The sequence below is a fragment of the Coturnix japonica genome, chromosome 2, assembly GCF_001577835.2.
Source record: "Coturnix japonica isolate 7356 chromosome 2, Coturnix japonica 2.1, whole genome shotgun sequence".
NCBI classification, from domain to species: Eukaryota; Metazoa; Chordata; class Aves; order Galliformes; family Phasianidae; genus Coturnix; species Coturnix japonica.
Window position 1 is genome coordinate 34451717 of NC_029517.1, and position 27919 is coordinate 34479635.

A 27919-nucleotide genomic window follows, 5' to 3' on the forward strand; every position below is an offset into this window, starting at 1 on the left:
TAAGTTGCCCATCAACTGGCTTTTCATAAGAGGCTTGCTCAGTGTTGGCACAATTTCCTCTTTGCTACTAAATTCATATTGGTGCAAAAGTCATCAAGGAATCTCCTGAGCAAAAAGTAGGGAAACTGTAGTTCATCTGCTCAGTGTACACAAGTATAAACTTTCCTTTCAATATCAAGAGACTGCACAAATGTTTTCAAAGCTGCATCTGATCACAGGACTCAGCACAGTCTTTGCTGTGTCAGAAACATTTCTTTGGTCCAGAGCATTTTGAAATGCTTTGTTTTGACCATTTTTTCCCTGTTCCAGGTGACTTTTCTAAAAATAAATCTGGGCTGTATGCCTGGAAATTGGCTAATGGTAGAGAAACTGATAAATAGAAAATGACCAGAAAATTCACTTTCAACATTCACCTCGCTCTATTTTCTTTCCTCTTTATAGTTTAAAGTAGGAGTTTGACTGATCTTTCATGAACTATAGGGAAAATAGGAGAATTTTGAATATTCAACCCTCTCCTGTGAAGACTTAACAAGCACAGTCATTTCACTTGAAGATGGAAAGCAAGTACGAAAGGATTACAGAGTTCTTTGGATGATTTAAGGAAGTTTGCCCTACTTAATAGGATAGTTAGCCCTTCTGCTACTTGAACTGGAGGACAGAGACAGAGAAGAAAGAAAAAGTACCCAGTGATCCTTAGGGAGCTACTAAGAAATCGATAAAATGCTCAAGAGGTTCCTCTAAGATTTGAAAGAAAGCAAACTTCTGGAAAAAAATAAGGCCCCGAGAGGAAATCTCTTATGTCAGCCCAGATGACAGCAGCATTGATGTCAGACTCCTCTGATCTCAACACCTACCTTCTTAATGGGAGAATTATGGAATGGGAAAACAAAAATGTATGCTTTACTTGGGTATGCTAAGGATAGAATCATGATGAGAGAGCTTTACAACTGTACATGTCCAGCTCCTACTTACCATCGCAGTTACATGTTGTAGACCAAAGTGAATGGAGCTGTGATGGCCAACATGCTGCTTGTGGGCAACAGGGTTCGCCTCACGGTGTTCCTGACACCATCACCTGGTATTTCATCTTGCAGGACCTCTGCCTCCTGAGCTCCACCTCCTTCCTCACCTCAGGACCATCAGGAAGAACAGCCTTCTAGGATTCCCCCAGACCAGTGTGAAAGGCCAGTGTCAAAGCCAAACTCCCATGTGATTAATGGACGAACTGACCTCCTGACCTTCAAGAAGACATTCAGGAGAGTGGCATCCAGGGAGGAGGAGCCCACTGTGGGCAGCTTAGGTTGCCTGGCTTTGTCGAGGCATGGCACCCTTGCCGTGAAAAAAGGCATGTGGGAAAGATGGCTGTAGGCATTTTAAATAAGAAAAGAGAACGGTGCCTGAGCTTTGAAAACTGATTAAGCAAGTAGAACACAGAGCTGAGTCACTCTGTATTTGTCTCTGCCTGTGAATATGCACATATATAGATATGTATTTTTGTGAGCATGTGCGTGTGTTTGAGCGAGGATATGCAAAAAAGAGGCATACGGTTCCAAAAGCCACTGCAATAACGACTTGAGAGCTGAAGCTGTCACATCATATGAAACAGACCCGGAGAACACGTGAAGGCGCAGTCATAGATATTTTAAAACTTCTCTTCAGCATTTCGCTCACATTTGGTAGCATTTAAACATGATATCCTTCATAGCTGCTTTTGGTTTTGTTTTTTTTTTTTTTCCTTGAAATCACCACCACCCTTTTGAAGCAACGTTTGATGAAAATGCAATAACTCTTGGCTAAAAAAAGGTATTTTTTTTATCTCCCAAAGTCACATCATTCGGCTTTGCACGGTGAAAGAAAACGCTGATGTTTTTTTTTTTCTGAATAAAAGAAGGATTAGGAAGATTAAAACGCACACCACTGGACTTTCTGAGGAAGGCTTGAGTATGACAGACTCTTCTGCACAGCTCTGCCTCGCGGATCACAGCTGACTCTATTCTTGTCTTCACTTAGGAGTAGTTCAGAGAGATGCCAGGTCCAGATCCCCCGTATTGAGCTTTTTTTTTTTTTTTTTTTTTATGTAAGACTGCAGTAAAAAGGACACTGGAAACAGAACGCTACCGAGTGAATGATCAAATTTTATGTTAATTATTTATTTTTGTTATTACAGCCAGATGTTGCCTCGGGAAGTGGAAACAAGAAGTCAGGAACTGACAGCTTAATAATTAAATTGGGAAAGTTGGCAGGCCTCCCACTACTTCCTCTCGTATGCCGCATCTCCGAATGAAGGCGAGCGGTACCCCAGTGGCGCTCCTTCTGAACCGGCTCATCCATTACTCTGTAATGATTTTCCATCGAGGCAGGAGCGAAGCACAAGGCCTATTACACAAGCTACATAAAGTTAAAAAAGCATTAGGAATAAAATGTTCAGCGCAGCTTTTACCAACACTTCTACACAAGACTGCCTAATGCTGACGTGTGTTTATTACACTTAATAACGTTTACATAACTCCTCCAGCTCCTTATAGCTGTCACAAATATGAGCGGTGCGCTCCGGTTCGTGTTTGTCTCTATAGGACTTTGCAGTCCCCACATGAGATGGGGAGGATGGAGGCAGAAGGTCCCAGCAGCACAACTCGACCCAACACCTTTTCTCCCTCTTTGGGGATTCCTTCCACAACTGAACTGTCCATGCTGCAGGCCCCCCCGCTTGACTAAGTGCAGAGTTGTGCATAGTGGCATCAGAATTGAAGGTGCCTGTGCTGTGGCTACAGCTGTTTGAGTCTGGGATGGGAGCGTGCTGAGGGAGAAACTTCATCCATTAGCTGCATGCAGTGCAGTAAGAACACAAAGTGTGGAGGTTGTGGCAGCTGTGGCGAGTTGGGCCGCGTGTGGTACAACGAGCTCCGTAACTCGGTGTGTCCGCGCATCGCACGGGACCCCTCCATCCTTCGAGGGGGCAAAATGGCGGCCAGCACCTTCTCCCTCAGCGCACCCCGCACTCTGAGCGCGGCAAGGGGGCGCGCGAGCCCCCGGCGGCTCCACCAGGGGGCGGGCCGGGGCGGGGCGGGGCGGGCCGGGGGGGGCCGAGGCTGCCGCCGCCGCTGCCGGCTACACTGGTGGGGCGGCGGCGGGAGCGGGCGGCCGCGGAGGTAACGGGGGGCCGGCGGATCGGAGCGGCTCGCGTCCTGCCCCGGGGGGCAACGGAGCGGAGCGGGGCGCGGTGCGGCGCCGCGCGTTCTGCGCGCTGTGGGAAGTTGGCTGCGGGCGCTCGGCTCTGCGTGCCCCGCTGGCGGCTGTAAGTCAGAGCGAGCGCCGCGCTGCTCCGCTCCGCCCGTCCGCCCGCAGACAAAAGCGCGGCCGGAGCGTCCTCGGTGCGGGAACGTGGAGCCGGGAGTGGGAAGCGCCGAACTGCGCTCGGGACTCTGACGGGGCAGAGCGTGGGGCGGAATAGCGCTGTGCCGCTCAGTACCTCTGTGCTGCTCAATAGCTCTGTGCCGCTCGTGTCCGCCGCCGGTACCGCGGCACGAGCGGGGAGTTATTTCGGTGGGAAGACACTTGGTTTGTTCAGAACCGGTTCCGTCTCGGTAGCGTTGGCTGCGAAAGTGACTGGAGAGACAGGGGAGCATCCCGAGGTGCCCGAGCAGCCCGCTGCTACATCTGTCCTGGGGCCGAGGGGGCGGGTGCCGGTGTGTGCGGTGCCGGTGTGTGCGGGGCCGGTGCTGCATCGCTGCGGGCTTGGGGTCTGCGGCGGAGTTGCGTTGATTTGCTTGTCGGTGAGGTTCGGCCTTTGGCTGAGGTGTGCTTCGGTGCTTTTTAGCAAGGTACCCGCGGAACGTGAAGTGCACAGAGCCAACTTGGCTGCGGCGCGTGTGATGCTGAAAGCACTTTCCCTTCGCGCTTTGAAGAGAGACAGAAATAACAGTCCAGATCTTGAGAAGAAAATATTTAGAGGCGCGACGCAAAATGCTGCTGTTTGAACGGTGCCCGCCAGGGTCGAGGGAAATCCAGAAGAAAGAAAAAGTTGCTCGTAAAAGTGCGGCGTTTCTCGTTTTCTCTTAACGAGAATGCTGGTTTTGATTTAAAATATTGATTAAATCTGTTCAGTGTGAAGCAAGCCCTGGGTGAGAGCTTGATGTGTCAGCATCTGTTTGCATCTGATTTTAACGATCAGAGGATTCTCTGCCTGTGTAGGTGAGGTAGCACAGAAGTAGGTTTTGCTGAATGAAGGGCTGCGGGAAAGGTCTCTGTTAGGATGTTAGTTCAGAGAGAGCAATTGCCCAATATATGGCCTGCCTCAGTCCTGGCTGTCATTTTTCTGTACTTGAGCGTGTTTGTGAGCAGTGCAGCCTCCAGCTGCAGAGCAGATGCTGTGTTTTGGGGCACTGTGTCCTGTCGGTTCCCTCCTGTGCCTTCTTGCAGAGCCGAGGCCTTGTGGCCCACTGTCAGGCTGGTTTGCCCTAACAGCAGCGTGAGAAAGCATCTCCATCCCACCTGAAAACCTGGTTCTTTGGAGATTAATTGAATATTCGGAAAAACTTATTCTTAGAAAGAGTGGTGAGGCAGTGGCACAGGCTGCACATGGAGGTTGTGGAGTCACCTTCTCTGGAGGTGTTGAAGAACCATGTGTATGTGGCATGGAAGGAGACATGAGCACTTAAAGGGCGTGATGGTAGTGGACTGATGGTTGGACTAGATGATCTTAGAGATCTTTCGCAATGGTGAAGCTTCTGTGATGCCACCAACAGCTGCTTCACTGTGATGCCTTGGTATTCTGCTGAAGTAGCTTTATGTGTATCTCTGTAGTAAAAGGGATTTACTGTCACAAGAATGCTGTCCTGTGCTGTCCTGTTCCAGGACAGTAGAGCTCTCATGTGAGCAAGGTGTACTAGGCTCAATATTTTCTCACATCTCCACATGTATGTGGAATGAACTAATAAAGTATTCTGTCAAATTCCCTGTTATGAGGTACCCATGGATGTGCAGGGCAGGAGCCTAGGCCAGATGTGCCTGAAGGAGGTCATCGTCTTCACATTTTTAGCTGCATGGATATGATGGGAAAAGTCCCTGCTGACTTCTGTGCATTCACACGTGTAAAACCAGAGTGACGAGGAGGTTCAATTGGTTTTGTGCTAAAACTTGTATTCCTTGCATGAAATACCAGTGTTTTCAAGCCAAAGATATAATTTTCCACTACTTTACACCCTAGGACATGACTCTCCAGCATTCATTACTGGCAATGCTTTAAAAAGCTGCTGCTTCTCTGTGGGGTGCAGAACAAAGTCAGGCTGGTGTTCATTTGCCAGCAGCTGTGGGTACTTTTGTCATGGTCGAAGCTTCTTCTAATGCTGCTCAGCCAGCAGCTACTTGCATAGAACATTACTATGTTTGTGCTTGTTCAGTAACCTGTTGGCTAACTGGTGTCCTGTAGCACTGAATCTCCTGAGTTACCTGCTTTGTATCTGTTGTCTCTCAATATCACTGATGCTCTACTTGCTTATATATTAGTGACAACAGTTACTGAAATACCCTGATACAGCTTAGCTAATCTTAATTATAATATTAACGGGGTTTATTACAAATGTATATTTTAAGTACAAACTAATGTTAAAGCTTAGGCAAAACGTATGAAAGAAGTAATGTCAAGTTTTGCTTCTTTGTGGGTTGTGTGTTCCAATTAAATATTCAATGCCATAGGAGATGGCCTTTATGTGTCCCAAGGTAGTGATGAGATGACAGTTAAATCTTATTTCCCTTCTTCAAAGCAACGTGCAATATGCCACTTGCTACCATAGTGGGAAAACTTGAAGTGTTCAAGAGTCATTTGACTTTTTCTTCTCTGTAATCTACAGTTTAGTTCATATTCATGGAAATGTGTTGGAAAATGCTGGATGTGAAGGAGGTACATGAGAAAGGCCTGTGCTGGAAAAAGTGATCATGTAAAAAAGAAAGCATGTGTAGAATGTATTCCTTTACCTACAAGGAGTACATTCTTTAGGAGCTGCTTACATTAGTGAAGGCAAAAATACTTCACTTTTATTATATATTTATTTATTTTGCTAAAGTAATACTTTGGAGATATTGAGTATATCTTTTACATCAGCCTAAACTTTCTTTGCTGTTCTGTCTTCTCGTGTGCTGGTGCAGTGAGATGGTTGTTGTCACCTTTAATTAGTCATACATGTTTTTGTATACAAATACAGAAAGATATATGCAAAAAACTAATTGTATTCATGACAAACTTGTGAGGCAACAGGCCTTCTTATTCCTCGTGTCTAATTTATGACTTTTCTGCAGTTCTGACCTTCTCAGATCAAAATTAAAATAATTTAGATGTAATTAAAGCGTGCCAGTATAAATGAACTTACTGATGAAATGCATGTGACCTCATTCAGTTTTCCTTTTCACTACATTTTTTGGACTACCTTTGTTTTTAATACAGTGTACAAGCTGTTGCTGATTAGCGTGGCACTCTGGGGGTGGTCTTTGTAAGCTAAATGGGGAGGGTAGGGTAGAGGGGAAAGAAGAATTACCTGGGGAAGTTCCAGCTTGAAAGCTTTGAACATGAGTGGGTTTTGTCCCTCTCACTGGACCATCAGTGGCAGCACCTTTCTGGGTTCTGTGCAGGACACCCTGCCTACACCAGGCATGGTGTGGCTGCAGGGGCATTTCTTGACAGAGTTTCTAGGTTCCCTCTTGCTTCCAGTACTGTGGATGTCTCTGGGTTGGTGACAGATCAGCTGCATCACAGGTCTGGGAACATGTGCATTTCCCACGCTACAGCAGGTTAATGGAAGATGTATTACTATGCTACCACTGTCAAACAGCTCTGCTGTCCTTGCTGTTGCTTTTCTGTCAGGGATGCAGAATATTACAGTCTCTCATGCCTGTTATTGGTAGTAAGTTGCTGAAAGCTTACTTTGGATGTGTCTGCATTATGCAGAGTTCCTGCCCTGTAGTCACAAACAAATAGAGCTGTGTGTGTAAATATTCTCCTACATATATTTCTCTATGCTAGAACGTACTTAATGCTGTTGGATGGAACTTACGCAGCTGCTACGGTACTTGCACAACGTAGGCTGCTGAAGATCCAAGACTTGAGTGCTTGGTGGTGGTCAGGATTCTGGAGATTTTAGCTCTTATCTGGGCAGATATGAAAAGGTTGCTCCCTGCGGCAGCAATATGTACCATAGTAATAGAAGACAAGCTTTAAATAAATGATAAATTGAATCTTTATTAAACCCATTCTTCCATATGGGGAGCATCTTCTGGCTGTGCAGAAAGCTGCCTTCCTTGGATCTGAATGAAATCTAGTGCATCCCTTGTAAGAGCACTCTTTGTGCTGCCAGGCACAATTTGCGTGGCAAACTGCAGTCCAGTCCAGGTAACACTGTCTTCCTTTCCCACATCTCCTTGCTTTCAAATCTGTTTCAACTTACGTCCAGCTTGTCTGTGGATACCTTGGATTCAGTGCTGCCAAATGAGTGGTGTACACTTGCTTGTATCATCATCCCATCTCAAAATAATAATGTTAAGTGTTCCTCTGTAAGTGGGCACACGTTCTCCTATGGCACTGCTACACGTAAATACATTAACATTAAATTCTATTCAGAAATCTTATTTCTTGGTAATAACTAATAATAAAGTCCTGCCTTTCAAAGCTTTCTATCTGGAGTTCAAAGAAAAGTCAAAGGAAGTTACAGATCATATGTTTTTTATTTTTTTTCCTGGGGTCAACTGCAGGAAGTTGTATACATTCTAAACCACATTCAGTTTTCTTGAAGTGCAGATATTGCTTTGTTCAGTCACCATAAAAAAATACATAAAAAATGCTATTCCGCAGTGATCTGTGATTAGAGGATCGGAGGTGCTGCTCAGGAAGCAATGCTTTCTCCTGTTTAATGCTCTGTGTTGTTCCTGTGAGGTAGATCCCAGAAGGACGTACTCTGGGATGAGAAGGTATGGCAGCAGGTGACTCATAGGGCGATGCAGTCTGATCAGAGTGAAGTATGTGAAAGGCTATGTGGCGTATTTCCACAAATAGGTAAATAATTCTAACTTAGAGCAGCCACTTTGTTTCAGCTATCAGTAATGTTAATACTTCAATTAAAATATTTCCCTCAAAATAAAGAAAAACTTACTGGAAAAAAAGTTCAGTTTTCAGGTTTACTGTATCTTCAGATTGGCCTTATCCTTTCTCAGGCCAAGTTTTGGCTGATGTCAGTAGCTGTAAGGTCACATTCCATTTCTTTCTAAGCTTTTCACAGAGAATATCTGCTGCAGCATTAGCTTCTTGTTTCTATTGTAGTGGTGCCCAAGGGATATTTGGTAATCACATTTTTATTTTTTAAATCTTTACTTTTATGAAGGGGAAGCATAAAAATGAGAGAATACTGTGATGCAACAGGGTGTTGAGTAGGAATCATCAGTGCTCTTGCAGTGGAGCCAAGTACATGCTGAGTTGTTCTTACCTGAAGGCATCAGCCATTCCTTGTGATGTGGCTCTTCCTGGCATAGTTCTGTATTGGCCCCAGCATAACAAAAGGTAGGGGTGAACAGAAGAGAGCCCAAAGGAGGGCTGCCCATGCAACTGGTTTCTTGAGCCTGTGACACACAAAAAGCTGTGGGACCCAATGCAATGCAATGGAAAGTACAACGGTGACAACAGGGCAGCAAAATTCTCAAGCAACAGTTTACTCAAATGTGACAGCAGGAGATGCAAAAAGAAAGGAAAGAAGCTGCTTACCTTCAGAAGGCCCCACATCCTCAGGAATCTTCAGCAAGATACTCTTGCTTCCACTACTAACCCTTAAATGAGGTCTGGGAAGGGATGGCTCCTCACTCCATTGAATGCACCTGAGCTCCCCTGGATTGCCCCTGCCTTCTGTCTAGGTGCTTAGTCACTTGTTCAAGCTGTGACTTAGCATTTTCACTACACCTGTGTTACCTAGTCTGGAGAATGGAAGGTGGAAGTTGCCTGCAGTCTTCTGTATCTTAGCGGGCTGCAATCAAAAGGAGCGTGTTCAAATGCAGCCCTGTAGGGTAAGTGCTTCTACAGGGAGCTGCTGCTACCAATGGTCTGCATCTTGCTGCTGGGCTGGGGGGTATCTCTGAAAAAATAAAAGTAATGCTTTTCTGACAGTACGCTCAGCTGTGCTTTGTGTTCTTCAAAAGTGGCAAGGTGTGTATTGTGTTCTGGATTTGAAGCCTGTTGTGGTTTGGTGGAATAAAAATGCCTTTTTTTGGAATGGCTAATGGAGATCTCCAAATGATTGTTGACACTCTTAGGCCTGATGGGAGGAGAGTATCCTCACTCTTCTCTTGTAAGGGCACTCTGTGGTATTGCGTTGGCCATTTGTTGTTTGTAACATCCATGCTTGAAAATAAGCCAGGCTGTTTTTCTGAAACTGTCTTTTCCTCAGAGGTTACGATGATCTCACTGGAAATGCCTGCAGCTTTGGCCCTAAGAGTGCAGTGTTTTCTGCACTCAGGATGACCAAATAATGTATGCTTTGTGAATGGTAATTCATTTAGTGTTGGTCTTTCAAGCAGTGTCTCACTCTGAATATGGAATAACACAAGCTGTGTACATTGGGGCCTGTGTGTTGGAATGAGAAGATTTACCAGTGGAGAACAAGTTAATTTGTCACCCCGTGTCTGTGCAAACTTGCTTACAGGTGGGAGGAGGAAGGAGGAGTTAATCCCCAGCTAAATGCTGGTGCCTCCAAAGACAACTTATGGTTTTTGGTGTTTTTTTGTTTTTTTGTTTTTTCCGTTAATGACGATGCTTTTTCCAGTACCTGAGGTAAAGGTGGTTACTGTGATGTAGACTCAGAAGTTAAGAGCGTTTCAGAAAGGCTGCCAGAGATGGAATAAGCAGTCTGCGGTAGTCTAAGTAGATAACATCAGTCTCAGCTGCTGTGCATTCCCTGCGGGCTAGACTGCATGGCCTTTCTGCTGAGGTACTGCGGGCTTATGTAAAGCTGGAGGGACTGCTGTTGGCTTGTGCAGGGGCATGGGCCTCAGCAGCTTCTGTCTTAGCAGTATGTATTTTCTAGCATGGAGGTTTTCAACCCTAAGACAAACTCCCAAAAGAACTGGAGGATGACTTAGTAATTGAGTAATATAAGCAGTTTTAATTCCCTTTTAGCATCTCTGTGCGTTTGAATCATACTTAGGATGTGTTTTCCAGCATTGTACACATTTAAAAGAGTCAGGCGTTTTCCTCTCTTTTAAGCTAAATGCTGAAAGATGTTAAGCTATTGTCAATGGAATCTTAAGAAGAAGGCCAAAAATCACTGGGTCCAGATTAGAAACATGGGAGCAGCATTGTTAGTTCTAGTGGAGTTGAAGTACAGAAATTGCCTTGCTGCTAGAGCAGTTCTTGGGTGTTCTGCTTTGGATTTTACAGGCCAGGTAACTGGTCAATCTTGTTGAATATATATCTTTGATTTCTCAATTAAAGAAGCCATTAGAGAAGTATTTACAAAGTAATATTATGAGTACTAAAGGCTGGACGGGGAGAGCACTTTATTAGTTCAGTTCTCATTGTTTTGTAGTGCTGCTGCTGTGTAGGGGAAGTACCGTATTGTCTTCTCTGGCTATTTTCTGCATTTTTGCCTGGCCATGGACAGAGTTTTCCATTTATTTTTTTTTCCCCTGAAGATTTTTATCTTTTTTTCCTTCTCCCCTTGATATTTTTCTTGTCCTGTTTTTCTTGCTGGGTAGAAGCAGGTTGACAGGAGTGGTGCCTTCTTGGATCTGAAGGATTGGTAGAAGCCACATAACTGAAAACACATCCATTTTTAAAAAGAGCTTAGAGTTTTGTTATGTTGATGGTTCAGCTGCTGAATGTTTCAACTGTTTTCGCAGCTGGTTGTTTTCCTTTGTTTATTTGTTTTCAATTCCCCAAAACTTAGGTTGAGTAAACTGGGGGAAGTTGGTTACATGTGCTCAGTGTTACTGCGCTTCTGACCAGCCCTGCAACTCTTAAATGCTAACTGAGAGTTTTGGTGTGAATACCTGCTTCTTCCTTGTGTTGGGACTGAGAAGCGTGTTTGCATTGTGATCTCTTGGAGCATTCAGTGGGAGCAGGAGCCTGAGATGTCTATACCCAAAGACTTCAATGAAGCAAGACTGGTTTATGATTTATTGTTTGTTCATGCTGGAGCTAGTATTAGATGTTTCCTTATTTTTTCTGTATATCAGTCATTGTTCTAGTGATGAGTATGTGGCATTATTCTTTCAAATCTATTTTTCACTGCTCGTTCCCATTTTCTTCCAGGATGTCGAACTGGCTTAGGTCTTTGAAAACTACCCCACTGTCAAGCTCCCTCTGAGTTGCTTCCAGTCCTCAGGAGTGAAGGTAGAATTAAGGGGGTAAGTTAAAAATCCACTCACGGAATCCAAAGAAATTAAGGATTGTAGTTAGTTCCTTTTCCTTTGCATGGCTGTCTCCAGTTCCTTTTTACCTTGGAGATGCTTGGTCCATGACAACAGGCTATCTGTAATAGAGAAGGGGAAATCTAAGGGTGGGAGTGACTCTGAAAATACGGTAAAAACTTAATGAATGGAGCACTTACTGGGAAAATACCAATGTAGACTATATCAGGTAAGCACTTTAAAAGTGAAAAGTGCCCCCCTGTTGGTTTGTTCTCCTTTTAACTGTTCTCTTTGAAAAAATCTAATTGGAATCACAGTTGAGCTACAGTGATAAAATATGTTTTTGATAGATAAAGTGGAAATAATACACGCTTCTCAATTGGGAATGTTGCTGGAAATGGTAGGTGCATGTGGAAATACAACACAAATTCCCGTTTCTTTTTTCATCCTAAGGGCAAAGTACCCTTGGTGCAAAGCCCATGGGACCTATATAGTCATTAGCAGATGGAGAGGAACATTAATCTTCTACCCAGAAACCTGCCCCAGCTCATAAAGGAGGGAGCATCTCTGTTGTGAGAATTGCTAGTAGTTGCATTAAATGTGTTTAAAATCACAGTGCCAGCCACTCTTGCTGCTCATTGTTGTGTTTGTTTGCTCTAAGTCTCTAGATTTCACTTTTTCTATCCATATGTTGTGGAATAGTGGCAATATTTCTGCTTCTCAAGATGTGGGCACAAGCTTCTTCTAGCCCTTTTAAAATCTTCCTCTTGCCATAAGCAGTAGAGTACATTAAGATACTTAAAGTATGTTGTGGGTTTTTTTTTTTTGTTTTTTTTTGATAGCGGAAACGTATAATTTTTTCTGTGTCATTCAGTGTTTCTTATTTGGCAGCAAGCTAGGAGACAGTCATTGTTAATGAGGTATCTCAGCAGCACATTTTTATGGGAGTGTAGTTTAAGGTTAGGAGTATGTCCAGCATCCAAACTGCCTAGTGAGTATTCTGTGTTTGGAAACAAATGCCAGCTGGCAGTGGTTGAGGAGTGCATGCTTATTCTGCTCATGATAGCCAAAACATGCTCCTCGCTGTGTGCTTTTGGCAGCTTTACATTGGCAATATGTCTCAAATGCCACTTGCATGTCCTCCTTTCTTCCTCATAAGTGTGTCCCATAAGGCGTGATTTAGCCTAAATAAAAGTATGCCTCTGTTAGAGTCAGTAACATATGGAAAGAGACTGGTTCAAAAATCAGAGTCTTTCTGAAACACCTGTAGTACATTATTTCCACTGTGGAAATAAAAAGGTAATGATTGTGTCTTGCTATCCTCAGTAGCAAATTGGCCTTGAATTCCTGAAGATTAGATGATTGCTATGACACTAATTTTTAGACAAACTGTGTGGAGGGGGAGGGAGAAAGCAATATATTTTCATGTGAATAGTGGGTGGAGTTTCACTCCTAATGTAGCTATGTATTGAGATTATTTGATGCCTTATCTAACCACGTATGTGATTGAAATATTAATTACAATTTTAGGATCTGGGTACAATCATCTCACGTATTTCTAACTATTTCCTGATTCTATGAACTTGTTTTAAGTCAATGAATATCCCAAATATGTTACATTTTATTGACAAGTACTTGATTGTGTGTGTGAGCAGCCTGACTTTTACCATTATAGCGAATGTGCTTTGCTGAAGTATTTGAAGCAGTTGGTGAGTTGTGGTACATGGGGTATGAGTTCTTAAGAAACTGAAGGCAAACAATTCCAGTCTACATTCCTGTGCTGTTTTTATCTCCAACAGCAGTATAACAGGTAAACAAAAAACAAAACACACCCACCCTCCCCTCAAAAAATTTAACAATGAAGCTTTTCAATTGAGTATCACAATAACTGCATTTAAAGTCAGATCCACTCTAGGGTAAGTAACTGGTGTCTAGAAATGGAACTTAAATACATAAGCATTTCTAAATCCCAAATTGCTTTTTCTTTGAGATGATTTTACACCTCCTTTGTTTGCAGTGGATGTTGATATTTGGCGGTATGGTAGTTCTCAGGCAATTGAAATACCTTTCTCCTCTACTAAAGCAATGAAGTTCTGTTAAGATCTGATCAGGCACGGAAGTTTAAAAGTCAGTTACACTTCTTTGAAGTCCCTTAGGAAGGAACTGACGCCTTGCCCAAATCATGAGCCTTCTCAGCACTGGGATCACACAGTCACTGAGGAGGGAAGAGCAATCTCTGTCAGAAAAAATGCTAGTTTTGTGGGCAATGTGCTCCTGCATTTCTGTTGAAGATTGCTTTCAGGGACAGATTAGATGATCTAGTTGCCTGTTCTCCTGACAGAGTAAGAACCAGTCTGCGTTTCTCAGTCAGGAGTAGGAGAGTGAAATAAGAAGGAAGGCCTTACTGTGATCCCTACCTCAAACTCATGCTCTTGCCTAAGCAGCCTGATACCTCTATCACATTATTTTCTCCTTCTCTGGCAAGAAGTTGCTTTCAGCAGCTGCTCCAGATGGGTACAGGTCTCCTTGTAAATTCTGTGCTGTACCTGTCAGCTCACGATTTTTTGGATATTCAAAGAGATGGGCACTGATGTTCAGGTAATTGCTTATCCCACAGTGATTTTGAGAATCAGGTCTTGCTGGGAGTTGAGTTGAAATAATACTGTTGCACGCTGCTGATTCATGCTGTAAAAAATACCTGGGGTATGACATGCAAAAAAAAAAAAAAAGTATTTTGGAAAGTAGGTTGCAAAGCTAAATCCTCAGAAGTTACGAAACATCAGATCTATGTTATTTTCTTCAAGCCTATAACTGGTGCAGGAAGATAGGTCTTGCAACCGTAATTTCATCATATCCTCCCAACTGGGCACCTGAGTGAGATAATAATTATACTGCAGGGGGAAAAAAGTGTCATGGTTGCAGTATGTCGTAAATAGCATGTTAGTATCCGTGTCTGAGGAAAAACAAGTTTTGTAGGAGGCTGATCATATAAGTTGATGTTGAGGTATTTGTGTAGGGGATGAGCACAATTGGTTCAACAGAATTTAAATTCCACTTTGGCTTACACATTTGCATTATGTAAACTTAATAGGGATTCAGATCTGCAATAAGTGACTGTGTAATATGATTGATTTGAGTGAAGTTTTTCCCACTTAGGCTAGTGTTGAATTCTACCTCTAGTCAAAAAAAGTTTTATGAAAGTTCTACCAATGCATTTCTGTTTCAGAACAGCTTTGGGGGCTTGCCAGCAGTGTTATTTCTTCTGCATTATAGGAGCAGCTCTAGTTACATGCCAAAGTAATATGGTCTTATTTTTAAACTGAAAAATAAATGAGACCTATGTAGAAATGGAAACTTGTTGAATGCCAGATTCTGACCACACTATTCCCATTGGAAAGAACCAGTAGGACCGCTTGTGCAATCTTCTATCTTACAGCATTAAGAGGTTCAGAATGTGGGAAACACTGGAAAAAATGAGCACAAGAAAAGAAAGAAACTTGCCAATGTCCATGTCCTTTAAAATGAGTTCTTATGGAGTAATTGCTGAGATACATTTTATTTTGATATCAAATTTAATGAGTCTTGTTAGAGCCAGCCAGTCTGCAGTTAATAAGTGGTACTCTGTGGAAAAAAAGGCGGATAAAAAAGTTTGGATACTTAAAAAAACAACAGTGTGATTATGTCATGAATATATAGAAAACAAACCAAAAAACAGCTCACCATTGGCCTGTTTTCCTAAAACAGTGAGGCTCTTGAGTTTGAAGGTTCTGTCTGTCAGGCTTCTTCCCTTCTCATTTTCCTTGATGTTGAAACTCTTTGTTAAATCTAAGCAGGATTTAAAAAAGTTAGTTGTAGTAACGTTGGAGGCAAAATAGAGGGAGAAGTGTGAGGATGAGAAATACAGTGCTAAGTGTACCTTCTTCAGATGCTAACCCAATTAAAAATAAAAGTTTCAGATACTTCGCCACCATCAGTGTACAAGCATATTCATTAAGGACTTTGATGGGAGACCCTAGTGACTTCAGGCAGTCGCTGAGTTTCAGTTTATGTGAATCAGGTATCGTCATTCCACCATAAATGGAAAGCAGATATTTGCATTATTAATCCCAAAGACTTCCTGAGTAGATCTCGCCTTGAGTCTCAGCTTGGTCTTGTGTTGGAGTCTTCAGAGCAGTTACAGGGATTAGTGTAACTGAACTGAGCTTTACAAGTGTGTGAGTGATAATAAAAGAGATGGCAGTTGCTGTTGTATCATTTTAGACGTATATTCAGCCAGGTAGTATTAGATTAGAAAAAAGCCTGGTGAAGCCCAAAATGCTCACTAGTTTGTTCAGTTTGATATCCCATCAGGCATCTGTAGTTTGCTAACCTGTAGCTTAGGGATAGTTGTGCCTTGCACAGTTCCTCTTGCATTTGACATTAAATTGTTTTGTAGACTGGTATAGCTGGGTGCTTTTAACACTCCTGACAAACAGGTTTTTATCAGCATTTCTCAGTGATGATTCACGAGCAGCATTATTAGCAGCGCCTCTGCTAGGGAATGTGTAGTACTTGAGGCCCAATTTACTAATTCATAGGATTGCAACATAGATGCTGTTCTGATGTACTGCCCTTCCAAACCTGTTGTCAGTAGCAAACTGTTGATCAGGGGTTAAAAGCCTTTCACCAGCTTTGTAGTATATAGAACTAAAGCTCTTGCATGAGGAAGTGAATTAGTCTTGAGCAGAGCTTAGTTCTTTTTAATCTGGGAGGTGGAAATGATGAATTTACATGCTGTGCTAGTATCCTATTAGCTTAGATGGTAAACTTTATTGGGTGGGCCTCCAGCTTTTTAGGTTTATGCTGCTTTGGGGGTTGGAGTTGCAGTAGTTGCTTCCACTTATAATTGTCTATTTCTACTGCTATTTCAATTCCTAAGATGGATCTTCACCTTGTACTTAAAATGAATTAATAGTCTTCTGTAGGCCATGCTCAGGTGTAGGAAACTTCACAGTAGACAAAGATGGAACATGCCACAAATTGAATTTCCTCCTTCTGAAGCCTAAAATGATCCTGTCTTTATAGTTATTGAAAGATGACAAAGATTAAGGGTTTAAAAAGGTAGACACAAAGCTCCCCTGACTGTATTTGGTGCATAAGTCCTATCTGAATCTTTACAAATATCCTTAATAATTTACTTTGTGTATGTGGTAGGTGTTTAAGGAGGTGCCAGAGAAGCTACGTGTTTCTGCTCAAGTCTGTAATTATAAATACACTGACTTTTATATGAGAAACATCAGACAATAAGTCTTGGTGATGGTTAAGTTAATTCACTTTTAGAAGTTCAATAATTCATCTATGAAGTGTCAGCAGCTGGCTCTTGTTAATGGTAAGCCTTTCATTTCTGTTAAATCAATTGTGAATAATAGAATCCTTCAGAGAAAAATGATGAGGTAAGAATTGATTTCCAAATTGGGTGCCTGATATTGGAGCATTAATAAAATCTGGAGCAAGCAGGCAACTAGTACCTAGTACACTCTGATCACCTAAGTAGTAATCAGAGAAAATCAATGGTTTTTGTGTATGGTGCTAGATCTGTTAGTGTTCCATCTGTCACCATTCATCATTGTGTCTATAATTTTATTTTATAATTGTTTTGATTTTTTTTCTTTGTTTTTTTTTTTTTCCTTAATAGTATGCATTGAATCAAGCACTTACTGTCAAGCTGCTGTGAAAAGGAAGTGGCTTTGTCATATCCGCTACTATTTGCTCCTTGTCTGTTATTATTCAGGGATATATTCATGGCTTTTAATAATGATGGTCAAAGTAGTGTTTACGTTTTAATAAATTTAATTTTTTAGGGGGGTTTGTAGTACTTTGTGTAGAATCCTCCATTATAATCTCTCTCTAAGTTGTAGATATCATATTCATAACACTCTTAATATGTCTTCCTCTGCAAAATCAGTGGGAGATTTGATGGTAGAACATCCGACCGAGGCATAGCAGGCCATAGGTGTTTGTGTATGGGATGCCTGTACGACTTCTACCTTCAGCCTTCATGTCAGTGAACGTTACAGAACTGTGTATTAAATAACTCTTTGTTTTTTAATCTCTTACTGAAGTCTGGATTCAGTAGATTGTTTTTGTTGGAGTAAATTCATTCATTCATTTATTTATTTATTTATTTATTTATTTTGGTGCTGGTAGGAGCTGTCTTTTTCTGTCCAGGATTGTCCTTACTAACAATCCAGTTTTATTAAAGCTGTATTGAGTTTGTATGGAAAACCACATACAATCACATCCACTTCCTGTTGAAGTCAATGGGAGTTTAGGCTAAAACCGGACCAGGATTTGGCCCATAAAGCATAGCAAGAAAAATTAACAGATGTAATAAAACTCTTAAGGCAAATAAAATGTTCTAGCAGGTGTTCATAAATGTGCTTAATGCTCATAGACTCTGTTAAATGTTAATGCTAAGGTCCTGCAGAAGCTGCACATAAGGACTGTGAGAAGGAAGCAAATGTCTGTTAAATGTGCTGTGCAATATTGTAGCAAAGGTGGGTGGCAGTGCAATGCCATGCTACCTATTAGACTGAAATATGAAAGCTATTAAGGATTCTGCTGAATTTTCATTTTGTGAAGGAGTAGTTTTCGAGAGTGAACACATCATATAAAAAAGCCATGTGTTGTGCAAAACTAGAAGTGTCTTTGTCGGTGTATGCAGTTTTCTTGGATGTATACAGAGCTTATTAAGGACAACTAATAATGTACAATATTAACAATAAATTGGATGTAAGACAATACCTGAAGGGAAAATAGCAGATGGAAGGCAGTTGTATTTCTTTTAATATATTTCATTTTCCTTGAAACAGTTGTTTTTGTTTTTCTTTTTTGTCACTTAAGCTCATTTGTGGGCAGAAGTGCTAGCATAGTCTGAAACATGTTTTAGAGGTTAATAAGCATTGGTGGGATTTTAAATTTAGATCTGTCCTACTCTTAATATTTTTTTTCAATCAATCATCTGACCATTGAGGCACTTGTCAGATAAATTAGTTCGGCACAGTACGGTGCGTTTTTAATTTCCAGGACCTTTTTGGTCTTCCTCAGCCCAGATTTGTAGGGAAGCATCTTATGGCTTTTTCATCAGGTTTTGCAGCATGTCCTCAAAAGCAAGTGACTTGCACTGGCTTGGTTTCTTCTAATAGTTAATTTCATTAGGATTCAGGTCAAACCCCGGAACAAAATAGATCCATGTGTACGAGAGTCAGTTCCTAAAATGACACTGTGAATGTGGCAGTCATTGTTAGAATGTGTTTTGTTGGTGTTTGATTAATTGACTGTGTTATCATCTCATCAATGCTCAGTCATTGTGTTGGAGGATAAAAGCAACCGCATATTACAAAGATACTCTCTTTCCCAGTTAACATCTTAATTTTCTGTTCTAAAAGAGTGCATTAGGCAGTCAGTTTAGCTTGGAAAACCATAAGATTGCTGAGTGAGGGAGGGTCTTTCACACGACATTTAAATTTATCAAGTTACAAACTGCTCTTCTATCACATGCTGCTATTAAAATGTCCAGATAATGCCAGAAATACTCTTCCAGTTTTGCCTTAGTCTTGTCCTCAAGTGTTTGTACTCAGCAGTGGCAGTGCTGGCGTATTTTTAGCTGATGGGGATCCTAAAATTTGCTGCAATCCCCCTCATTGTACAAAGGATGTAAGTACTCAAGCACAGCGAATTCACATTGCTTTGTGAATGAAATTGCAGGACTAGCAGGATGGTGAGACCTCTCTGCTTTTCCCTCTCCAGTAATGCTGTGCTAGAGTGCTTATGGGTTTTCAGATCAAAGCTGAGAATCAACAAGGAGATTGGAAGCTTCAATACATAGAAGGGTATCTCTTATTGTAATTATTCCAGGGCAAGGAGGCCTTATGGGCAGGGAGAGGAAGGGGGCCAGGGGAGACACCTAATTTTAATCAAGTGGAAAATAATGTCAGTACTTTTCTTGTAAGTTGTGGCGCTTCTAGAACAGTGATATTCATGCAGAACTTTTAATACTTGCAATACATTACAAATGCATTGTGTGAGAATTAAATGTTAATTGAGGCCATTATTTTATGAGTGGACTATTTATATAGTAAAGTTATTTGAAGTAATGGGCCGTGAATGCATTTTGTTTATTAACTTCACTAGTGCTCATTCTTCTGTATCTCTTCTATCACAGAGCAGCACTTTGAAATGGAAGGCTATCCAGTGACATTAAGACCTGCAAAATGCAAAGCGTGTTACTTCTGAGTAGTGTTTGGGTTGATTTCAATCTGTTTAAGACCATACCGTCAAAGCTGCTGGAAAATTGAGCTTTCGGGTGTCTTCCCATCTGAGAAGAAAAAAGATGCAAACAAGAAACTTTTTAAAAAATTATTATTTATATTTTTATTTTTTTTTCTTTTCCAGTATTTAATATTGAATTGATTCAGGTATCTAAATGGTCTCCATTTTAAAAATGGGAAACTGAGGTAATGGAAGTCATTTACTCATGCTTTGTGTGGCACTAGGAAGGACTGTCTATCAGAGTAGGAAATGGAGATCCCTTAAATGTCAGACCAGCCCCATAACTCTCTCTTTGCTTTTCTAAAATGTCTTTCAGAAATGTATAGCACAATATAGATTTTGTGGAGTTTCCATATGACAACGACTTCAGGCCCTGAGGGTGTGAATTCCCACAATTTGTATACATTCATTGCCCTTTGAAGTTCAGAGTGCTCTATCTGTTATTAAATCTGGAGAAGAGAAAATGTCAAGCCAACATACTTGTAATAATATTTTGGATTTCCTACTTTAATTGTTTAACAAAATTAATATGAACATTTTAGCTATGAAGTTGGACAGCTGCAGCAGGATGTGATTTAATTGGTGCTTCTTCTTTCAACACATTCTGGCAACCTTTACAATATGCAAGTGTTATAAAATTCCCATTTATCTGTCATGCAGCTTTCCCACACTTCCCTTATTTCCAGTTATTTATCCATTGTTTTTTAAAAGGCTAAGCTCAAATTGCTCTTCGGTTCTTGGCTATGATAAAATGCAATTCAAGGCAAAATCATTGCATGCCTTATTCTGTCTCATTAAAGATGCTTGGACTTGTGCATGAGTGGTGGTTACCCTACAGGCTGCAGAACCATGTGATGCAGTGTGTAACCGTACTGCCCCTTTTCCAATACATCACATCTTGCCATGGCTTGTACTTTAGGAGACTATTTTTGCAGTTCAGTCTTTTTGCTTGTAGTGTCTGAACTCTGTTCCAAGTAGTTTTAAACATGTAAGAAAGTGCTAGGAAGTTGCCTGCGTATTCACGCCAAACTCTCATTTTCTAGTAAAAACTGTTGTTTTTCTTTTTTTTTTCTGACCTGCTACATGCATATGACATTTTGTAACATTTTTCTTTCTTTGATGTCTAACAGTACATTTAGGCTGTGGACATTTGAGCATTTCCAAATGAGTCATCTGAAAGAGCCATCTGTTTACCAGAGGGGAGGTTTGTATTTATATAACAGTTGCATGTTAATAAGCAGTAATGTGGAAGGAAGTATATAGAGGCTGTATATGACAGTTTAATGAGGTTTAAATACCATTGGGTTTAGCTGGCTTTTATGGCAGTCTGTAGTGCTCTCTTAGAGCAAGACTAGAGTCTCGCGTGCAATTTGGGACAGAGCAGTTAGGAGGGCAGTCATCACAGTGAAGTTCTGATGCTGTTGCTTGCTGAGTGTGCCAGCACAACCTTGCTAGGGCACGTATGGTCTCCCTAATTGATTACAAAATTGACTGTAGTCTGTTTTTTTGTAGATGTTGGTTTCTACCCCTTGGTGATGGTGCAGTGTCCAGACTCCCTTAGCTGGGAAGGCTTAGAAAACTTCTGCAGGCCACTTGGTACAGAGTCTAGAAACAGCTTGAATACTGTGATAAATGATAACTTCAAAACAAAGCCAAAAGGAAGTCAACAACAAATTGTATATGTGAGTGCTGAATGAAGTAAAGGTTGTAAAGATTAAAGTAATTCATTCTGAGTGACTTTAACAAAAAGGCAGTTTCTATCATTACAAAAGAGGAATACCTAATAAACTAACCTCCTAAAGATAAAAGCTGTCAAGCACAAAACCATATTACACCAGGTACCAATTACTGTGGTTTCTTAATGTGCTTGGTTTTTGTTTTTACATTTATTAAATATTTAGAAGTTCAACTGTAGATATTTTTAATCAAAATCAGAATTTTTTTACAAAATGGGTGATTGCATCATTTGCACATTTATATTGTAAGACATTTTAACGATATAAGCATTTTTTCATTTAGACAGCAACCATAATAAATTGAAATAAAATTCAGCCTTGATTGATGTTCTGTGTGTCATGTACAGGGCAAGTCCCATCTATTAAATGTGGTTTGCCAAGGCAGCAATATTAGTAGCATTTGAATGTTTTTCTTATTAAGGAGAAAAATGGTCAGCAACATCAATACCGTCTTCTCCAAAGACCATGGTAAATGGAAACTGCCTGCAGCACATTTGAATTCCTCACTGTATTTGGGATGAAGGTAGGATGCAGGCAGTGAATTTTTTTTTTTAAATTAGGATAGACTATTACAGTTCTTAGGATGAAAGAGAGAGGCTGATTACAACATAATGGAGTGTACCATATTCATCTCTTTGAAATATGACCTCACTCGGCCTTTTCCATTTTACAATCGATTCTCTCATTCCCTTAATGAACCTATGCGTTCATGAGTCTTCCTTGGAAGTATGCACATGAAGTATTACAGTAGCAAAGAGTAATTGTCTGACAAGCAAGTGCAAGTAAAGTGTCTCTCTTGTAGTCTTGTTCAATAACATTATGGACCGTTAATGCATCACATCAGGTACCATATTGTTTTGTTAAAAATTATGCAGCTGTATTTTTCTGAGTTGTTCATGGTTTTTCTGAATTGATAGCTTGAGAAACCTGGTTTGGCATCATCTGGCTTTATTTCTTTACAGAAAAGTATGTATGTGCAAGGCAAGAGCTATTAGAAAGGTACTCTTAAAAAGTCAGTGCTCAGTTACCAGGTGTAGAAATTGAATACACTGTAATAATATGTGAAGGAGAAGAGAAAAAAAGAAAGTATAAAGTTATGTAGGGAGTCACTGAAGGTACTGTTACTTGGAAGATGCAGTTTTGAAAGTATCAAATAAATACCAAATCTGTGGCTTTCTTCTCTACAAGTATTAACATCTTTTGGCTATTGACGTGATTGGATGTAATAAGTGAAAACTGTTGGTTATTCTGTATGTATTTTTATTTAAACACAGTTTATATGTAACTATAATATAAAATATTTACATATGTATTTAAGCTATATATGCACACATTTATTGTCTACGCATAGCTGCTAACTGCCTGTTGACCTTTTCAGTTTGCTGCAAAATACAGAGCCTCCTGTTGGGCCATACTCACAAATGCAAAACAACAAGGATTGGCACACAAGCATGGAACTCACTCTGTTAACAACCAGGAAATCTTAAGAGTAGGGGATGTTGGGCAGATCCCTTCTCGCCCCAGGCTCGTCCTAGTAACAGAACTGCCTAGAAGATCGAGCTGTGATGGAAAGTACACAGGAGTGGTGGCAAAACCTTATGGAAAGGCACCGAGACTAAACCACAAGTGAAATGCACTGAACTCAGAAAATCTGCAGAAGTTTCACAGCCTTTGTTATAGTAGTTCCATTGAAATTCTAAGTGTTTGATGTATCATCACCAGCACTGATTGGGTAGAAATGACCTGAGCTCAAAGAGAAGCAACAGCCTTTTTGGTTATTTCAAAAACATAACTCCTCATGTCTGAAAGCAGAGGTTTTTGCTTTCACAAGTTCTTGAGGCTCATGCATTTTCAAGTTTTTTACGTGTCAGTTACAGCACAGAGAAATAGTTAATTTCTTGAATTTTGAAGTGCAAATTGAGGTGGTTAAGTAGTACCATTCCAATAGCAACTTTGATCACTGAAAATGGCATGTAATTGGTGAATTGTTTCCTAAAATCTGAGGGAACAACTTGCAGTTGTGAGATGGTAGTTTACTGATGAAAGGAAACTATATTCTTGCTCTCAACTCTCAAGAAGTAACTTTGTATTCCTCTTCTAAAACACTCTATTCGAATTTGCTTTTTGTAAGATGTAGGCCATGACATCCTGAAGTGCTTGAGTTCCTGGGCTGTTTTGTTTACTTAATTTCAGTAATGTGTGGTTTATTACTTATTAAAGTTCTGATACTTTATAGCTGATAACAGGTATTAGAAAGGTGAAATGTATTCCTTCTTTGGGTATATTCAGATGTTGCTTATACAGCTTTAAAGATCAATGCTATTTTTGCTTTGAAAAGCTGTTTCTAAAGGTAGAAATGACCATCTGATACTGTGCTTTTAGAGAGAAAAGATTCCCATAGGAGTATTTCTGAATCACTGGCTCTAGTGATTTAATATGGAGGTACAGTAGCTGAAATGAACAAGGACAAAATGTTCTCGAAAGAGCTGGAAGAAGTTATAAACAACAATAACAAAAACATCTGAAGAAGATCATTTAAAAAAACATTGAGAAAGGAATCTAAATGTAATATTTTTCTGCAGTAAAATTGTCTGACCCATTGAAGCAATTTCTTCCTAAAGCCTGACTACAACCTAGTGTACCAAAGAACACTAAAATCCCAAAAATTGAAGTTCAAAAAAGCATATAAGATGTGTAAAAATGATGCAGTTTTGTGAGGGGCAGATGTGAGCTTGTTTATTTTTATTTTCAGGATTTAGAAGTTATACAGTTGCCTTTTGGAACAAAAATCTTTTGAACAACAGAAATCAGTTTGACTACTATGTACTATTTCAGGCTGTATTGCTGCTCTAGTTTTGGATTGCCCCACCATGGACAGGGAAGGAAGATGTACCTGTTGGTGGTAAGAACAGATAAACAGGATTAAGTGAAGTATTTGAGAATTTGATGAATCACATCTGAGCATAATTTCTTTTTTTTTCCTGGGTTTTATTGCTGCCTATTGTAATATTACACACTATTTTGTATAGGATCTCTTGCAATAGGAAGTGTTGGTTGGATTCCATTTTCCCTGCTCAGAAAGGAGCCTTCCTAGGAAGAGCAGGTGTGCAAGATCATGGAATTGTAGAATGGTTTGGGTTGGAAGGGACATTTAAGATCACCTGGTTCCAACCCCTCTGCAATAGTCAGGGATACCTTCCTAGACCAGGTTGCTCGAAGTCTCTTCCAGCCTGGCTTTGAGTGTTTCCAGGGAGGGGGCATCCACAGCCTGCCTGGGCAACCTGTTCCAGTATCTCACTGCCCTCACAGTGAAGACTTTTTTCCTAATATCTAGTCTAAGTCTACCCTCTTCCAGTCAAAAGCTGTTTCCCCTCATCTTGATGCTATTTGCCCTTACGAAGAGTTCCTCCCCAGCTTTCCTTCAGGCACTGGAAGGCCACTTTAAGGTCTCCTTGGAACCTTCTCTTCTACAGGCTGAAGAGCTCCAGCTCTCATCCTGCCCTTGTAGCAGAGGTGCTCCAGCCCTCTAATCATCTTCATGGTGCTTCTCTGGACCTGCTCTAACAACTCCATGTCCTCATGTTGAACCTTTCATCAGTCATCACTCCCAAATCCTTCAGGCCCTACTCTGCCCAACCTGTATCTGTGCTTGGGATTGCCCTGACCAAGGTACAGGGCCTTGCACTTGGCCTTGTTGAACAGTCAAATCTGTATTCCAATTTGGAGAGAAGGGTGTTGTGAGGTACCATGTCAAAGACCTTACTGAAGTTGATTTAGATGATCAATTTAGAAGATCAATGGCTCTTCCCTTGTCCACTGATGCATTGAAACCACTGTAGAAGGCCACTAGTTTGCTTGAGCAGGATTTGCCCTTGGTGAAGCCATGCTGGTTCTCCTGTATCACCTCCTTGCCTTCCATGTGTCTTAGCATAGCTTCCAGGAGGATCTGTTCCATGATCTTCCCAGGCACAGAGGTGAGACTGACAGGTTAGTAGTTCCCGGGGTCATCCTTTTTACCCTTTTAAAAAAATTATTTTTTTAAAGAAAAAACAGATCATTTTTAAATTAAAAGATTCCTATTTAGTAGTTGCCATGGGTTTACATTGTGATGCTTTATAACAGGAATGATACACTACACTGTTTAGGAAAATTCAGAAGAAATATGAGAAGAAAAAGAGGATGAACAGAAGTGTGTGGTGGCATTAGAAGGATTTTTTTATAACAAGGTACTGTAAGCGTTAGGACTAGCTTAGGTTAGAGGATGAGCAGTCAGTGGGCTGCGTGTATGATTAAATAAATCATGTGTTTTAACTTACAGCAAGAACAAAGCACTACACTGAAAGGCAATAAACTGAGATAACTAATTGAAACAGAGTTAGCTTTTCTTAATGTATTCAATACATAATTCATTTTGGGAATTTGTACCTTAGTCTAAATGCATAAATTAAAAAAACAGAATAACAGACATTTAAACGTGCGAGTAGAACTTAGATGTTAATGTAAATCGGGCTAATACTCTCTATGTCCCTATCCCCCATTCAAGGCATAGAGATAGGAAAGAAACACTGTAGGCAGGTCACTGTGGACTTGTGCATTATAATATATATTGTGGTATGTGTCCCTATTCAGGCCAGAGGTTAGGTTGGACAGATCACAAATCTCTTTACTCTGTCTGTCTGCTTTGATTCTCACTTTTTCCCCAAGATTCTTACATTTTTGTGCATCTCCAGTGCAAGAAAGTGTGTAATTCTTTTGTGATTACTGAAGTCTCAAGGTTCTCAGAATTTAAAAGGGAAGAAATGGCAAAAAATAAAGGCAATTCTTTTTTTGCGTCCCCGTTCACAGGAGATGAGTTATTTCTGAACAAAGAAGTTCTCTGATAAATATCTAGTGATATGCATTTGTCTAATTGAGAGAGTACTCATGGAAATGCCCTCGAGAAAAAGCAGATTTTGAGTAACACCGAGTAGCATGTTCAATCAAGAATTCACTGCACAGTTGTTAAAAGTATATTACAGACTCGAGCATGTACTCAACTGTATGCACATATTAGCTGAGTATGGAATTTTTTTTCCCACAAAAAAACTGACGCTGATTTGGAGAAGCCTTAAATCCCAGACTGTGCTGTAGCTCGTATATTCTTCTGAAACAAAGTAAATGTGTGGAACTTATTCAAGTCCGCTAGCTGTTATGAATATATATGCTTCTCCTAGGGCAATGAGCGCAAGTAGCTACTGCCCATTCATAAATATCCTTGTTCTTCCAATATGTAATGGGACTCAAAAGACATTGCTGTTCTCATGGCTAGGGCTGCATTTGCAGTGAAACGGCATATATTGTATACTTATAGTTTATTACATTTGTTTTTGTTATGGCTTCTTCTGGGTAATCAGAGTTTCAGCTACAAGTCCCTTTATTTGGAAAATGCAATGCTTATACAGAGAGTTTTCACAAGGAAAAAGCAGAGTTGGAAACAAATGATTGCAGTAAAAGTGATAGAGAAATTTGTTGAGGGGGGAAGTTGAGGTGTATGTCCTTCCTTAAGGTAATGTTCCCATAAATTCCTCCATAGCTTTTCATCAATGTACTAGGCTTACAGCTTTTTGTGTGTTGGGGGATCTTACATTCATACGGGGTGGAACTGCCTTAAACAGACATTCCACTTTCATCTTGAAAATAGCTGGAAATTAGGTGATACCTAATTCTCCTGCTTATCCAGCGCCAGAATGGGGTTTTCAACTCGAGTATGAAAGCCAAGTCTGACTCCAGTTGTATGTGTCTGTTTCCTGTCCCTATGTTCATAAATAAGTACAGAACTGGACTTGCAGTGAGCTGATGTTGCTAGACCCAGCCCTGGGGTTGATTAGCTTATCAGTGTGCTTTGTGAGCTTACAGCCTTTCTGTACACTGCCTTCTTTTAACTTTTATACACATAGGGTATTTTTGTCCTCAGAAGTGACCACGGGTGGAAAGCTGTAAAAACAGAAGGATGATACCATGAGAGGTTATGGGCCACATTCTCCCGCACGCATGTGTAGCTTTTAGTATTAAGGGAAGCTGTGCTCACACTGAGGATAGAGCTTTCTGTTAATATCCAGGAGCCAATCAAGGAGGACTTTTTGTATGTAGATAGATAGACGAAGCCTCCTGCTGCTTCCAGAGAAATTCCTTCTGCAAAGCACAGTGCTGAACAATCTTACCTCTCAGTCTCTGCATTACCAGGGTTTATTGCTTGTGCCGTTGCATTTGCTGAGACTCGTGAAAATTCAGTGCTGTTTAAGACGGGATGGTGGCACTTTAAAAGGCTGTGTGCTGTGCTGGGTCTCTACAGACCTAAACCTCAGCTGGCTTGGTTGAGTAATTTCCCAGCACACGCTGCTGCTGGGCAGCCCCTGCAGCTGAGAGCAGGAGTGGTGAGGGCTGTGCCTCAGGGGCAGTGAGAGTGTGGCATGAAGGCTGCATGACAGACCTTCCTGGGGAGTGCAGTCGTTCCT

The 27919-nt window shown here is 40.9% G+C and overlaps 1 protein-coding gene and 1 long non-coding RNA gene across 5 annotated transcripts in view; one reads left to right on the forward strand and one right to left on the reverse strand.

Annotated features, from left to right (window-relative positions):
* The first annotated feature begins 3091 nt into the window (after positions 1–3091).
* The window catches only part of RARB (retinoic acid receptor beta), a 308621-nt gene continuing 283793 nt past the window's right edge, over positions 3092–27919 (forward strand). For 3 of the 4 annotated variants that reach the window (XM_015853902.2, XM_015853905.2, XM_015853904.2), the window contains exons 1-2: positions 3092–3149; positions 11282–11376. The gene's annotated coding sequence lies outside the window, so the exon portion shown is untranslated. Of the gene's footprint in view, positions 3150–3273; positions 3296–11281; positions 11377–27919 lie in introns of those variants that run through there. The other variant, XM_015853903.2, reaches the window with a different exon arrangement.
* Positions 7864–8856, reverse strand: LOC107309271. The gene is made up of 3 exons (XR_001553142.2): positions 8744–8856; positions 8469–8601; positions 7864–7941 (listed from the first exon to the last, which is right to left on the reverse strand). It is a non-coding gene; the product is annotated as an uncharacterized LOC107309271 (long non-coding RNA).